A 16,397-nucleotide genomic window follows, 5' to 3' on the forward strand; every position below is an offset into this window, starting at 1 on the left:
GCACAAAAGCATGGGGACAGTAAATTACCTTCTAAGATTTTCGTAACAAATTTAAGATCATTTTTCTTTCTTCTAGATGAATGGATTCAAGTTTTAATTTGTTCAATAGATTTTCATAGCTTATAGTTTGGAAATAGCAATATATATGCCTATATGGAAGAAATTGTCGCATATTTTTTGTTAAACCTGTAACAACATGTAGACCATACAACCTACAATTACATAAACTACATAAAGTGAATGGCGCTTAATTACTGTTTTATTTATTGTAAATGTAAGTTTATATACTGTACCACTGCCATGAGGTCTGAGTTACTGCCATTTGAAAATCTTAGGTCTTAACACTTTCCCCGTCACACTTTTATTCTGTTGCAGCCTGTATGAACAAAAAACTGTCGTATGGGTATGTGAGTGTAGTGGCTAATGTTGTCATGTAATTAGGGGGTGACAGGTTCTATTACCGGTGGAGGGACATAACAGTGGTTCGGACCTCAACCCCGTCCCTATTAGCCCATGCGGACATGAAGTGGGCTTAAATCAAACTTTTGTGTCATTTTTTCGAAGAGCCTCTACATGCAATATCGTGTCTGAGAATTTTTATTTTCCTGCTCTCATTACTGCTGGAAAACAGGAAAAATTGGACTCGAGCAAGACAATCATCTACTACGTGCAGTGGAACATGAGAAACATGATAAAGTTGATATGGGAAAGTCTAAATATTTTACGCAAATTTATGAATGATAAGGAAGAGTTCATAAAAAATATAGAAAAACTACATGTCCAAAGTTCGAAGATCAATACACATGATGTCAAACTACATTGGATACTTATCACTGGTATTGTTTTCAAAATGATATTATCTGTATACAACTTGAAAATACTTCAAGAAAATTCGAACTGAGGTGCACAAAGATTTCAGTTTGTCTTTGAAATTTAATATTACAAATTTACGATACGGTGTAGTGTATTTTTAAATATATATACGTATATGTATGCATCTATGACACAAACATATCATAATGTTTTTAAAAAACACTCTGGGTACATTCTATACGATTTCAGGTACGAGATGAGTAGCAACTCGTTGCTTTCACAACGTAAACATGTCGAAAAATTTAAACTATAGAGCCTTTCACATGTGGCCGTCAGAGAGCAAACTGGTCTAAAAATAGATCTCAGAAAGAAAAGAAAGGATATGCACGAAGTCGACAATGAGTAGATTATTCAAAAGTTTAATAAACCACTAATTTAATTTCACTTGGAGATCACCTTGATTATAAGTGCTCAAAATGGAGGATGGCAGTTGTAGGGCACAGTCTTGGATAATTGTATTATATTTGTTTGATTTCTTGTTTTAAGTTTACTTCATGCACAGAAAGTCCAATCGGGACTGGACCTACAGTTTAAAGTAGGATCCGAACCAGTGTTAATTATATACATAATTATTTCACTCTATTTGCCCATTCATAACACCAGTCAAAATATGCGTTTAGCAGCGACCACCTTCTCCTGGGTGCGCCTATCCTGATTATGCATCTGGTGTCTTAACTCCAGCTCCAACTTTGTTTATAATGATGCCTCACTGTAGACTAACGATGGTCGTGGTATTTAAAGTTCTATATCCGGGACGTAAAGACTATCGTTTACGTACATTTCTAGTCACGAAGCGTGGGTTTTAAAAACAAGATGCAATCGCTGCCTCGCTGAAAAGTGCAAGTCTTGGTTGATTAACTTCCTCGGGGCGTAAACAAGTTTGCTTTTTGTCGCTGTAACCTTGGACAAAGTCACAGTCTGCCTCGGGTTGTGGTCATGCATTGCATTATGGGTGCGAAATAAAAAGAGCCTTGTAAGAAAAAGTAGAAACAGCGGTGTTATTTAGAGAAAAGAAATTCGCAGCCCTTTTTTTTCTTCTTTACCCCATGTGTTTCTCACAGTCCGGAAATCAATGTTGCCAACTAAATTTGCAAAAGTGTACACCAAGACAAGCAAAATACACAAAACGTCCAACACCATCGGCGGTTTTGGACCATATCCTTAAATAAATTAGATTGATTTGGTTTTTGAAACTTTTGGCTAATCACAGTGATCAGAATGACTGGTGTTGAGATTAAACTGATAAAAGTAATGCTAATCACAAACGCACATGGACAGGACACAAGATTATACTGGCTGTGTGTCTCCTTAATCTGCAACAATGCACTACATGGTGTGCTCTGTGGAAGTGAGGTTGATACTTTAGTGTTTTATGAAATTAGAGTCATGACACCATTTAAAAAATGTCAAAACACAAGTTTAAAAACATTTTGCAATTGTTCAATTAGAGCGATTGAACTATCGTATTTTTTTTGTTTATTTTCCGTTCCTTTTTCTGCCACTTTTCACTAATTACAACAATGGAGGATTAAATAGAATTGATAGACTCCCACAAAGGAACACCAGGTTCGAACTATGAACATTCGGTGGCGAGATTATCAACTATCACATAGTTTACTTAAAATTCTACAAATCTTAACTTTAAAGCAAGGAAACTAAAGAATAGTTAACGGATTAGACCGCAGTGACTGCGCAGGGAAATTAGTGGTTAGTTATGCCTAGGGTGACCAACTTTCTGCATCGAATTTACGGGAGAATTAGTCGTGACAAATTTTGCTAATTTTTAGCAGCGCAGCATCACTACAGCAAATGTTTATTAAATTAATAATATTAAGCAAAGCAATTAATTTACATTTTATATAATATACAGATTGCAATAAAGAATACAAATTTACAAATTTGGTTTCTTAGTCCTAACCCATATGTATTTGTCCACTGTTGGTGCAGAACTAAACACCAATCAACTACTGCAAGATTTGACGTCACTTACGCCAGCCAAAGGCTAAATGTGCAAGATATTGCAGTCGATTTGAAGCTTTCTATGGCTCGCCAAACTCTGAATCAGTTGATATTTCGCGATCTTGGTTGTTAATGAAATATACGGGAGAAATAGATTGCCAATACGGGAGCCGGGAGGATAAAAGAAAATAGCTCTAATACGGGGGATCCCGGGACATACGGGAGTTATGCCCCTCCCAAATATAGCAATGAGTTATACACCTTGTACACACATAGACACATTCAAATACGTAACAAAAATGGGATATAACGCTGACAGGCAACAAAGAAAGAACGGCACCTCTTTTGAATATATCTACATTAAAAAAAATACACTTTGTTTGAAGGTTTATCCAGAATTTCCCATCTGGGGGTAAGTTCGTGTTTATAGGTGTAAGTTTAAATTTAGAACAAAAATTGCCGGACCCTGTGGCTGAGTGGTTAGCACATCGCGCTGCAACGCCAAAGGTCCAGGGTTCGAATCACGCTCGGGCTTGGTTGTTTCTGAACGTCCATTCATCAATTTCATCATTTCATCTCCATCTTCGCAAATTAGCCAAGAGGCACAAAACGTGAAGTAAAATAAACTAAATCAATCAATCAATTAGAACCAAAATTACCATAAATTGGGCTTTTGTGAAAATTTTAGGGGTGTTGTGTAAATTTTGGGGAGGTGTTAGGGGTGTGTGAATAAATCACTAGCTTTGTGTTAATGAACAAAATATATTATGTTAAGCTTTTTGGTAACCACGAAGGAAAAGAAATTATAACTTTTTCTAGAAGCAATAATTTTGACAAAATTATTTGGCAACTGTAAAGAAATATGTACGATTACGTTCTGGAGAACAATAATTTGTTTGTCGCCAATTTAAACAAATACTGGGTGGGCCATAAGTCAGTTGTCACTAGCAATCGTTATACTTTGTTTTGCCTGGCGTAGTGGAAGTCAGTTGTGAACTTGACTAGTGCGTATTACCCAGCATTCTTATATTGGGTAATACGCTAGTCAAGTTCACAACTGACTTCCACAACGCTAGGCAAAACAAATTCTAACGATTGCTAGACAACTGACTTATGGCCCACCCGGTATTTGTTTACAAGGAACGTTTTGGGGGTTACTTCAAGCGAGATCGAAAGTCGGCCACTTAACTCGCTCGGCCACCGTGCTGACGAGGATGATGAAATTGATGAAGGGACTGTCACAAGGATTAGACCGGGGTTGAAATCCGAAACCTTCGATGACGAGATTGAGTCGATATTTAATATCAAAACCGTGGTTGTTAACATAACGGTACAGTGTAAACAGGAGGCATCAATTAAATCTACGAGAACTTCATCTATTGTTGTGTTCAGTGATGTAAGTGATTGGTTGATTTGTTGTTTTAAGTCCACTTTATGCACAGTAAGGCTAATTGGGACTGGACCTACAGTTTAAAGTGGGATCCGAACCACTTGTGCCTCCACCGGGTATCGAACCCGGGACCCCTTGATTACAAGGCGACGACGCTACCACTGCGCCATCGGGGAGGCCCTGTGATGTAAGTGAAGGGGGGGTACGGGGGATGGTATCCGCCCGTTGTCTTGTCACGGAAAGTGGAAAAAAATCAAGAGTAAAAGTAATTACTGATGCAGTAAACGAAATACCTAAAAGTGATTATCTAGAAATGTCCTTTCTCGATGTTCAGGTAAATTTTGAAAATTTTCTGTCTACTGGTTCTCGAGATAATTGTGTCTAAAGTTATCCCGTAAGCTTACACATGCTTGGCGAGGAAGATAGATGCTTACATTTTCACCTTAAACCATAAATGACCATGCCCCCAACTGGCCTCAAGGCTGGAGAAAACATTCCCCCACCTGACAATTTCTACTTGCAAGCGCTGGTTGCGTTGTGATGTTCCATCAGCAGTTGTTGACTTCAAGCTAAGAAAATGCGCCTATAAGAAACGAACAGACTCGGCATTCTTCGAGATACTTAGAAAGAGGAAGTGTGCCCTTTGACCCACTTTGACTTACGCCGTAGTTACGCCTGTATTCGGATCTGCGCCGCTGCGAATGGGAGTGCATTTCAAAGAAGGAAGAAGTAAACATCCTTTGCTGTTTACCGGAAGTACCACATTCCGTTCTCAAAACCGACAGTGTACGTACCTTTCCTGGACGTTATCTGTAGCTTCCCACTTTCTATAGTCAGAGAAAAACATCTTTCACGGTTATGTGCAGATAAGCTAAGCGTTGTTTTATTTCAGTATATTTTTTAAATGCATATTTCTGTCACAAATTTGTGTCAAATTTTTCATTCACCGATATAGAACGTTAAATTACTCAGAAATGTTCACACAGAGTAGTTTTGAAGAAAATGTAGTTGGGACAAACACAAGTCATGGGATATAGGCTATAGACCTTGTACGCAACGATGTTTTTTTTTTTTTCTTTATATAAAAGAAATGGTAGCACTTTTATCTTTAGTAGGAACGGTCTCAGGATCACTTGCCATTGGGCGCCAGCAATTTCAGAGGAGAATTAGGGAGCTCCTTTGAAAAAAAAAATGTGACAAAAGAACTGAGGTGGTAAGATTCGACCATAGGTCATCAAAAATTACAAAAAAACAAGAAATCGCTGGTTAGGTGTTCGCCTTCCATGGGTTGTTGTAGAGCTGCTGAAATCCTCGAAACTGATACCGATTTTCGGTATATCGAAATTGCCAATATCCCCTTCGCTGCACTTTTTTACTATCTCTCTGCACTCACGGACTCGTCAGGCACGTATCTAGAAATGTTTCGGGGGGGGGGGGGGTCCGAACCAAGTGTCTCAGGAATAGTAGTAATAATAATATTTTCATTATTTAATTTTCGTACTTAAGTATTTCGGGTGGGGAGGAAGGGGTCCGGACGCCCTATATACGTCCTTCCTGTACTTCAAAGCCGTATGATCCCAATATAATCCTTGTCTTCCAATACGTTCAGAGGAAATTATACAACAAAGGCTAAACGAATATATTTTTTATTATTTAATTTTAGTATTTGATAGGTTTTTCTGGAGAGGTCCGGACCCCCTGGACCCCCCCCCTCCTAAATACGTCCTTGCGACTCGTCTACTTCGTTGATTTGGTGTCAAGTAGTGTATTTGGTGTCTGCACCGTTTGCACTACGTTCAGGAGCGGTATGGTGACGTTGTGCGAGCTAAGTAATCAAATGAACGTGTAAAGCAGCAGACAGGCATTTGTTGAATCTTCTTAACCGCCATTCGTCTACTTGGTTGAACGTCATTTCCTTGCACAAGCCTGACACCTAGTGTCAAAAAGTGCAGCGAACTAGACGGGACCAATAACGGTATCGTTGCTGTTTCCGGTATTATTCTCTATGCAAGAAATACCGAAATCCGGTATCTTAAAACTTGATACATGGCAGCCTTAGTTGGAGCTCAACAATCAAAGTGAGTTCTTCAGTATTTACTAAGAACGCAAGAGGCAGGTTCACATTGTGTTTTTGAATGATTGATTGATTTAGTGTTTTAAGTCCACTTTATGCACAGTAAGGCTAATCGGAACTGGGCCTACAGTTTAAAGTGGGATCCGAACCACTGTGTCTCCACCGTGTATCACCGGGACCCCTTAATTACAAGGCGACGACGCTACCACTGCGCCATCGGGGAGGCCCTCACATCGTGTTGAACGCTAGAGTGTATGTAATTGGTATCTGTGAAAAGTTGGCCTGGTATCTTGGTATTTTCGGTATCCCCTCCTGTATTTTGGCATATCGATATGAATGGACGTCCGAGGTGTTTTTAGTTCCGGTAGGGGGGGACGAGACATATCCCCCCCGCATAGCATTGCTCCTTAAAAAAAACACCCCTTCAGTTCGAAGCCATTAAAATATCTACTATAAATTACTGTGAATTAAATAAAATTGTGTTATGTAATTTTAAGTTCACATTCAGAGGAGAGGCGTGGTTCTTCAACCCCACTCCCACTTTCCGGATGTCCATGATGCAAAACGCACACACCCTTCGAATCTAAAACTCATTACGTGGCAACCCTGGCTGTTGTGACCAGGCGTTTGGTGCTTTCATAATGTGCTATCGAAAATGAACCTGTTGAACAGGGCTTGCGCTTCCGAGGGCCTGCAAAAATTTATGTTTGCTGCCTGACTAGCAAACTTAAATTACAATCAGGATTCTAGAAGGCTAAAAGGAGGACAACAAGTAAAGGATGTGTTTTTAACAAGTCTGAAAGGCTCTTTCGAAATATTTTTGTAATCTTTGAATAGCGTTCAACAATGAGCGAATGGGTTCATCTCAAGAAGTGCTGCGGTCCTAAAATTTTCACAGGGTACGGCTACGCTAAGTTTCGTTAAACGTTAAGTGATCATGTTTTCATTAACTTTGGGTTATGTTCGCATTAAATACATAGGTGAAGTCAATTAACTTCTACCAAAATATATCATTCATGGTAGACTGATGACTAGGGCTATGATTTTCATGACAGCATATTTTTTTTTTTTTTTTGGTAAGAGTGATGTATTCCCCAAACATATATAAATTCGTATTATGAAGAAACTAATTAAGTTAAGGCGCTTTTTAAGGGTATATTTTGGCATATTTGGCCATTTTTGCGTTATAGCATATTTTGATGGATTTTCGGTCATATTCAGCATATTTTTGCATTTTCAAGAAATATACAGTCATTTTCGAAGTGGATTCGTACTTACACCAATGTTTACTCGAGTTTTTTTTCTTTGACTGTAGCAAAATCTTTTTCATTTTTATTTGAAAATTTAGAGAAAGTATTCATTGTTCATTGCAACTCAGGGCCCATAAAGTGAACTAAAAATAGTACGAATGTGAAAATATCTCGGCATTTAGATATTGATGTTTGAAACAGTCCAGTTAGAAGGGCATATTTTTCAAATTATAGTGCATATTTTGTAAAATTTCAGGTCATAAGAGCATATTTTATTTTGCATATTTTGGTGATTTTTAGGTCATAAAAATCCTTGCCCTACTGATGACGATGGTTTACCCATAATTGGCATAAAAAGAGGCATGTTGAAAAAATACATAAGTGTGAACGCGTATTTTAATTATTGTATTTAAATATAAAGGCTACAGCAGTATTTTATAGACTACAGTACAGCATGTCACTGTATTTTATTTTCTTCTTGATATTGCTTTGTGTATTACTATATTCTGTTAACAATTCTAATAAAAAAACCTATTTACACTAAAGGTGAAATCTTGGAAAAAAATACTTGTCAAAAACAAAAAAAGAATAGAAAAGCAACAATTCTCCTTTCTTTCGTTCACTCAGTGTTTAAAACTGAAATATAACAAACTTGAATTGTCGCGTTTAACAATAAGAGCCTTTATAGTCCGCAGATTGTTTTGAGAACTTCATTTAACCCGTAACCGGTGTGGTGCATGTTTTGTTGCACAATTGGTATGGTGGGGTCAAAGGGACCCCATTCTTCTTTTCCAAATTACAAAGGACAAAAATAATAACAAACAAATAAATCAAAAATGAACGTAATATTTGGTTACATTTAGAAATTAATCATGAAAAAAATACAATCTAAGGTTCTGTATGTACATGTAGAAACTTTGTTTTACCATACATGTAATTTTTAACAATTAATATGCAGTGATTTCTACAAATGTTATTATTTCCCGGATGGCAATGTTTATCTGAAATAAAATATGGCGTATCAAGGTAAGGAAGAACAGTCAATAAAAAAAATTACAAGTGAATATGTCTCACAATTGAACAAAACTGCAATAGGTGTTTACAAACAATCCTGGCAAATATTTCTTGTGCAGTCACTACATATTGGCGTGCTGCAAGTTACACAATATACTTTTGAATGAGAGGGCAGCGAAAATGATATGAAAGCGAGAAACAACACATATTGAGAACATGAATGTATGTGTAATTCTTAATTCTTTATTATTGTTTTAGGCTATTTTAACCGTAACTGGTATGGTGGGGGACGCCATGTCCTTGTGGAACAATACTGTCCACACTTGAAATTAATTAAGTTTTCAGTATGGTGGGGTCTCTCTGACCCCACTGCAGAAACAACTGGCACTACACTGGTAATCCCATGCACTGCAACACAACCGTTATCTCAATCGCTCGCAACACGCTGTCTGAAAAGTACCGAGACTTGCAGCACCACGGTGTGGGGAAATTTCGAAATACAGAAGAAACCATTTTCATTGGGGTTACGGTCAAGGAGATTTCACACCGAAGCGGAACGCGACATGTGTCGCTTTAGGATTATAAGCTCACTGGAGTAACGGCCAAATTACATAAATATATATAAACAAATGAAAGTAGATTGTATACGTTCGCTAACGAGTAAGGTTAAACCTCAACTCTCAAGGTTTCCTCCTGATCCCGTTTCCGTAGAGCACCAACGCTTTTACATTGTTACCTGACAGGAATAAGGAAAAATAAGTGTCGGCGGCAATAATGAATTTGTAGTGTACGATTGTATACACACATTACGAGAACTCCAAGAGTAGGGTTACCAGATGACAATTTTTTTAAAAAAAGAGGGCATTTTTAGATTGCAAAAAAGTTGTTAACTTTCGACGAAGATCCAGCACTTCGAACACAAGTTTTGTTTTTACTACTGTTTTGGTGAGCTTGTACATCACACACCCCTGTGAAATAATTTTACACAGTTTCAGTACAAGCCTCATTATACGCAAATGTCTGAATATTTTAATTTATTTACTGTGGCCGTAGAATTATGTGGTTGTGAAACTTGTTCTCTTACTTTAAAAGAAGAACATAAATTGAGAGTTTTTGAAAATAAGATACTTAGGAGAACATTTGGACCTAAAAGAGGTGAAGAAACATGGGAATGGGGAATATTACATAATAATGAACTACATAAACTATATTCATCCCCTAACATTATTAGTATCATTAATTAAAGAAGATTTATATGTGTTCTATGTAGCACGTATGGGAGAAGAGATAAATATTTGGAGAATTCCTGTAGGAAAACCTGAAAGATGGGAAGATAATATTAGAGTAGATTTGAAAGAGATTGGTAAAGATAATGAAGAGTGGGTGCTTGTCCAAGATAGGAAAAAATGGAAGGCTTGTGCTGCTGTGGTGATGAACCTTCGGGTTCCTTAATGCCAATGAGTTACTTAGTTAGCCAGATAATAAAGAAACGTCAATTTATTTATATTATACTGATATAAACGTACCTTTACAATAACAATATTAACAATCATTTACAAATATAAAATTTTGTTACTAATCTTGAAGTTGAAGCAATTGTCTATACCCCAAAGAAGAGGATATTTCTCCATTGTCCTAAAACCCTCCCGGAATATTTTTAGGGCCGGAAAAAGAGGACATGTCCAGGTAAAAAGAGGACGTCTGGTAACCCTATCCAAGAGCATTTTTTTTTTTACAGAGCCGAAACAAGGCCACAACTAGCCAAAATTTACAAAGAGAATTGTTTGTTTAGATGTTCTCCACACAGTGTTAACGTAAAATGTTGGTTTAGTCTTAAAAATTTTACGAGAAATGGAATTTGTTGATATTTACACTTCTCAAAAATATAAGGACCTCGCGTTTCAGAACGGCAGCCCTGGTTTTGAATAGGCCACTTCAGTAAACCACCTACTCCATTCGACATCTGTGGATTCAAACGTCTTTCTTTTTGCTTTTATTTTCAAATTTAGACGTGACATTTTACTGTTGCTTTGAATATATTTATCTGATTCGGCTTGCAAGCTCTGGGTTTATAGTACCAGACCGACCAGTCACTCGCAAGTCTTTAGTTAGTTAAGTAAGTCACTCGCAAGTTTTAGTTAGTTAAGTAGTGAATAATTAATAAGCTTGACAAAAGGAAATAAGCTACAAATAACAACTATTTTTACCTTATATTTGAAAATTAATCTTCGTATCCAATATAAGTACATCACTATCGATTTTACACTATAATTGATAATATTTCCACTAACCAATATCTACTTTTCTTCTTACGCTGAGCTTTTTTCTTCTTCCTGTCTCGGAGAGTATGGTGTAGTATTATAGCAGTAGAAATCACTTCGAATACCATTCTTCGCAAGTGTACTTTTACTTCCTAACGTATTCAAAAGTAATTCCACGGCGCCCGGATAAACTTTGGTCAACCGTGGGGAAGTCGCAGCGCGACGTTTGATGGCACTACAGCCAACCGAGGAAGTCGTTCTAAGTTTTCTGTGTCCCGAACTGAACTGATCACGTCCTTTTTTACCACTCACCCCATTATAACTTCATGACAATCCATTGTCCTAGTTGTTTTTCTTTGCTAGGATCACGGCTCAGCACATGCAACTAAACATGCTCACTGAAATCAAACAGTCTTCCTACGCACAATTCCTGTTCCTCGAAATCACCCTTTCGTCTTACGTGTGCGTTATTATACGTGACCCAAAGTAATCGGTCACATAGTCACGAGTGTTCCACCAGCAGTCATTGACAGGTAAACGAACTCTCTCGATTGACACTCATGCCTTGAGCGATCTTTTCTCGTCCCAACCGCTGGAACTCTTCTGGACCGTTGCGTAATTTTTAATCGATACCATTCCATCATCGAGACGCACATGGCTTCGATTTGCCTCATACTTGGGAGAAAAATATTTTCCCTTCAAGCGAAAACATTTTGCCTTACTGTGCTCCAAAAGTCTACGGTGGTGAGTTACAGACTTGCACCAAGTTCACCTCATAATAACGGTAAATAAATACATAAAAGAGAATCTACTGGTAACAATGCGTGCTTTGAATTGTTGTGTTTGCTTTTACTAAAACCGTGTGACGAAGGGGCTTTATTATGTCTGGAGGCTCACAAAGGAGATTCGTTTATATTTTTCTTATTTTTTTGTATTTTGGCTCATTGCCACAATGAATGGTGATTAGCTGAAATCGTTGAAGGCTCATTCATAAATGAAACACCATTCCCAGACCGGAGCTCCAAACACGAACTTGCAATGCTCGCGGTTTTCTTCAGCTCTGTATCAAGGCTGTCGTATTTTCAGTACATGAAATCGTTTTATTTCCCCCTTCTTTGCAAACTTGCTAATTGCAATATAACGACGAAACTGAGGGCGAGTCATAGGCAAGGCTACAAGACTCCCGATTTAGTCGAGGTAGCCCTTTCTTTTTAATCCCAGTATATTATGAAAATATATAAAGATAAATTAATTTGTTACTTTTATACCTAAGTACATATCAAATATTTAAATGTCCTACAAAAATGAGAGAAGTAAAAATCAATTTGGTTGCCGAGAGCGTTGAGTGTTCGACCCCGATGATTGAAAAAGATCGGGGCGGTGTATTTTGTGGGGGCCAGTCACATTCAATACCTAAATACCTTACAAAAAAGGATGTTAAATGACCAGAAAGAGAATGGCCCACTTAAAATTAGGCTTCACCAGCCGCAAACCTCCCTTGGTTGGACCGCGTAAAGGCAGAAAACAGCGGCGATGGGACTCGATGCGCTGACTACGTCACCCAATGAAAAAAACCCTCACAGGACTGTTTCGCCATAAAGCTTAGTAAAGTTTAATAATATGAACGTGACTAGCAGAAGACGTTTTCATTTGAATATCTGTTATGCAGCCTCGCTTTTCTGCCACTTTAGCTGATGAGGGATGATAAGATGAAATTGATGAAGGGACATTCACAAAGAACACCCATGCCGGGTCTCGAACCCGGAACTTCCGTGTTGAGACCGAGAGTCGAGCACTTAACGCACTTGGCCACAAAACCGGCCACATAAAAAAAAAAAAAAATAATAAAAAAAAAATGTGGCTCACCTAAGGCCGTATATAAAGGTAGGGTTTAACGGCTCCAAACCTCTCTTGTTGGTTTTGTGAAGATTTTTCGTTAATTGCGTAACAAAACAAGAAACATCTCAAAATTGGTTAAAGACTACAGTAGTTAAAAAGATTTTGACATTTCAATAAACGATTTCTTTAAAAAAAAAAAAAGAACGTACGCCAACAAAGATGTAAATATAATAGTTATTATTAATATAATTTATGTATGTGAAGCTAGTAATTATATTCAAATTCTTTAGAGAGAGATTGGTTATAGTGTTGCCCACGAGACGATACTTTGGCCTGTCTCGTCTCGTGGAAATGCTGTGAAATGCTGTCTCGTCTCGAAAATATTCGTTTGTCTCGGGACACATGATCAATCTCGTCTCGTCTCGAATTTTTAAAAGCCTGTCCCGTCTCGTCCCGTGGGCAACACTAATTGGTTATAATTTCAAGTTGTTTACTAATAATAAATAATAATTATAACTATTAAAGAATTGACTCCCCGCATGTGAGTAACTGCACTCAGGGGCGGCTCAAGATAAAATTTTCACCCGAGCGAGGTGGATTTTTGCCCCCCCCCCTTTCCACCCTGGTCGCCCTGCTTTCCACTTGCAATAAGTCCCTTAACCATGTTGCATATTTACGGTTTGAAATAAGACAATAATAGCGTTATATTTCAATACTTTAAGTGTTACTGTTAAATAATACGTTTATTATTATGATAGCAAGATAACAGTAATCTCTTAGGTTAAATTGCTACTTAATTTTGCACTGTGTGTATTACGTTATGCAGCACTAAACTAACAAAAAAATCCTCCTTTGAGGGATGAGAGCAATGAAGACAAAGGTTATATTGAGTTGTGCTTCCGTTTACTTCTTCATACATGCCTAACAATTCACTGAATCGACACTTACCCTCCAACAATTTATTTAGTGTCTTTCCACTGCCATCTATATTTCGTTTCCTAAACTCCTTTCCTTCCATCTCGTGCTATTGTTTCCAATGTGAAATATCTGGTTTGTAAAAACTTTTAAGAAAGACAGATAGCCAAGACTATATAATCAAAATTAAGAATTTGGCGCTAATCTAGGAGGGCACCCCGGTTGCACCCCCCTCCCGAGGGCGACTGTTATTACAAAAGATTTCGTACTTTACGAAAGTCTCCGTTTTTAAATCGTATAGTTGTTCGTCTTTTCTTAACGGTTCGCTTATCTTGAATAATGGCATTCATTTTTGAAACTTTCAATCGTAGCAAGAATTTACAACCTCCCTTCCGAAACAATGCCCCTTTTTTCGCATGTCGTTGCGTTGACTCTTTCGTCCGCGCTTTTCCTTGGCCGACCTTGCGTGTTGCGCATGCGCGAATCGTCCACCACCTTTTCTTTATGATTATTTTGCTCGCAGCGGCATAACATATTCAGCAGTTACCTGTGCGAGAGTGAAAGTGTTGTTGCCGAAGCGCGATCGTTAAAGAGTTACACGCCGGATCAGCTCGATCGTGTTTTTTTTTTTTTTTTTTTTTTTTTTTGCGTAGCCAATGCGTGCAGCGGAGAGGATTGTTGACGGGATTTAATGCAGGTGAGTTGTAATCTGCCATGTGCGAGTGTAGTTGACGCGCACATGTTACTTCGGCAACACCTGTAGTGTTTGCGTGTGTCCCCGTAATGATATTATGTGTGGCGTGGGTGTAATATTTTACGGGCCTATTGGAATCTAGAACAATTAGGTCAAATGTTCCCTACGGTCGGTCAGTTCTGCAGTTATTTGTAGTGACTTTTGTTCTGTTGTGCATTTTAAAAAAGGTAACCTAACTATTTTTGGACCTTTGCTGAACGGAACTATATAATAATCTCTGTCCAGACTAGACGTGAAAATATGTATTTTTCGAGAGGGGTCCCATTATACAAATACGATTCAATGACGTATCATTAAATTGTGTTATTTTAATTATTTATATTGAAAACATATGAAGGATATGTCTGATTGTGCCTAGTATTCAAGGGTTCCCCGGTTCGATTCTCGACGGAGGCACGTACAGTGAATCGTGACCCACTTTAAACTGTAAGTCCGGCCCCGATCAGCGTATCTGAACATAAAGTAGACTAGAGCTCTATACTCCACCGACCACTGAAATAAACTTCGCAATGGCAAGAAATGTTACATTTTAATGGAAGTGAATTTTTTCACATTTCTAATGCAGTCTAATGAAGAAGTATCCATGGTCACAGGTTTAAGTCCTGTCATGTGTGTACCTTTGCGAGTATCCTATCATTCATGCCGACCTCCGTGGCGGAGTGGTTAGCATAGCGCGTTACGACGCATGGGTTCCGGGTTCGAATCCCGGCATGGGTGTTCTTTGTGTCCCTTCAATTTCATAGCATCAATTATCCTCATCTTCGCGATTATTCAAAAGTGTCAGAAGACAGTCAAACCAATTCAATCAATCACCGTTCATCCCCGTCATTTCGATTAGCTTACAGGCAAAAGAGTGATATTTATAAAGAAAGCAAAAAGATAACTCATTCTGAAATATAATTATATGATTGCAGGATATTAGGCAGAAACATAGAGACGCATATTCTATATTGTAGTGTATCGAAGATATTTACAACGACCTTGAACCTCCTGAAAATATATCTGCGGTGGTAGTGAAGAAATCCATCTTGCAATTTCTGTCACAAAGCAACTTTTAAATTGCAGTGTGTGTTTTTGTCTTATGCTTTGTTTTCTTCCCTGGCTGTGTGCAGAACGACAATTGTTCTTTAGCCTTAGGAATGTTTCTATTCAGCCTTTAAAGTTTATTGACTTAAGTTGGTAGGAGGCTTTCAGATTCTCGTCAACAATGGTATAATCAGAATTATCGCATTGCAGTTCAATGTTAGTATAACACTCATTCTCTGCGATTAATAAAAAAAAAAATCACCAGGATCGTACTTTAGCATGTGAAATATGAAATTAAGTATGAGGTCGGGGCCGTTATTTTCTTTATTTCAATTGTAGCTCTGAAATTGTACTCTCAACGCCGAAATTTCGGATCTACCAGCAGGGATCGCACCTGGGACCGCTCGTACCAAAGATGAGAGCACTAACCGTTCTGTTGAGCAGGAGTCCTTCGTCGTTACGTAATTTCTCATTTTCGTAGGTTTAAAAACATCCGATTTCACGGGCTTGTAAACATGATAGCCTTAAGCGAGGCTGCTTATCGGCTCATGACGGGAGTGCTGCATTTAATTATTAAAAGATTCTATACTTTGTCCCGGGTATCTCTGGAGCAAGCGAACGAAAACAAGTCTCTGCGCAAGTAGTGACGCAATGAACGCGTGAGAGGGAACGGGATTGCGTGGAGGGGGAAGACACTACAGTTACTAGTCTTCGCAACAACGTGCTTCGCCTTGCCCACTCGACCCCCCACCCCACCCTTCTCTGCGCTATGTGCAGCCCTCCTTCACAGATTTCCGTGGATAGAGTATACTTCGAATCTTGTATGTTGTGCCTTCCTGACTAGCGTCTGTGCGCGCACGTAGTTGACAAAGGAGTTTTGCTTTTAAAAATGCACCCAATGCAGAAAGTATTTAAACCACAGATATAATTTTGAGTGGGACTCTTTGTCAAATAAAAGGAACCCTCGCCTGAATCCCCCCCCCCCCCTCCAAAGAAAGGTCTGGTGCAGGTCACACCCAGCTTCCACCAAACGCCATGCTAA

At 38.4% G+C, this 16,397-nt stretch overlaps 1 protein-coding gene across 3 annotated transcripts in view; it reads left to right on the forward strand.

The window, feature by feature from the left end:
* Ae2 (anion exchange protein Ae2) overlaps positions 1 to 16,397 on the forward strand; it is a 201,188-nt gene that overhangs the window by 18,075 nt on the left and 166,716 nt on the right. The window contains exon 1 of one of the 3 annotated variants that reach the window (XM_083135764.1): positions 14,204 to 14,272. The exons of 1 other annotated variant lie outside the window; for it this stretch is intronic. The gene's annotated coding sequence lies outside the window, so the exon portion shown is untranslated. Of the gene's footprint in view, positions 1 to 14,203; positions 14,273 to 16,397 lie in introns of those variants that run through there. One more of the 3 variants, XM_083135767.1, reaches the window with a different exon arrangement.

The sequence above is a fragment of the Lepisma saccharinum genome, chromosome 14 (genome assembly GCF_977018435.1).
Source record: "Lepisma saccharinum chromosome 14, izLepSacc3.1, whole genome shotgun sequence".
NCBI lineage: Eukaryota > Metazoa > Arthropoda > Insecta > Zygentoma > Lepismatidae > Lepisma > Lepisma saccharinum.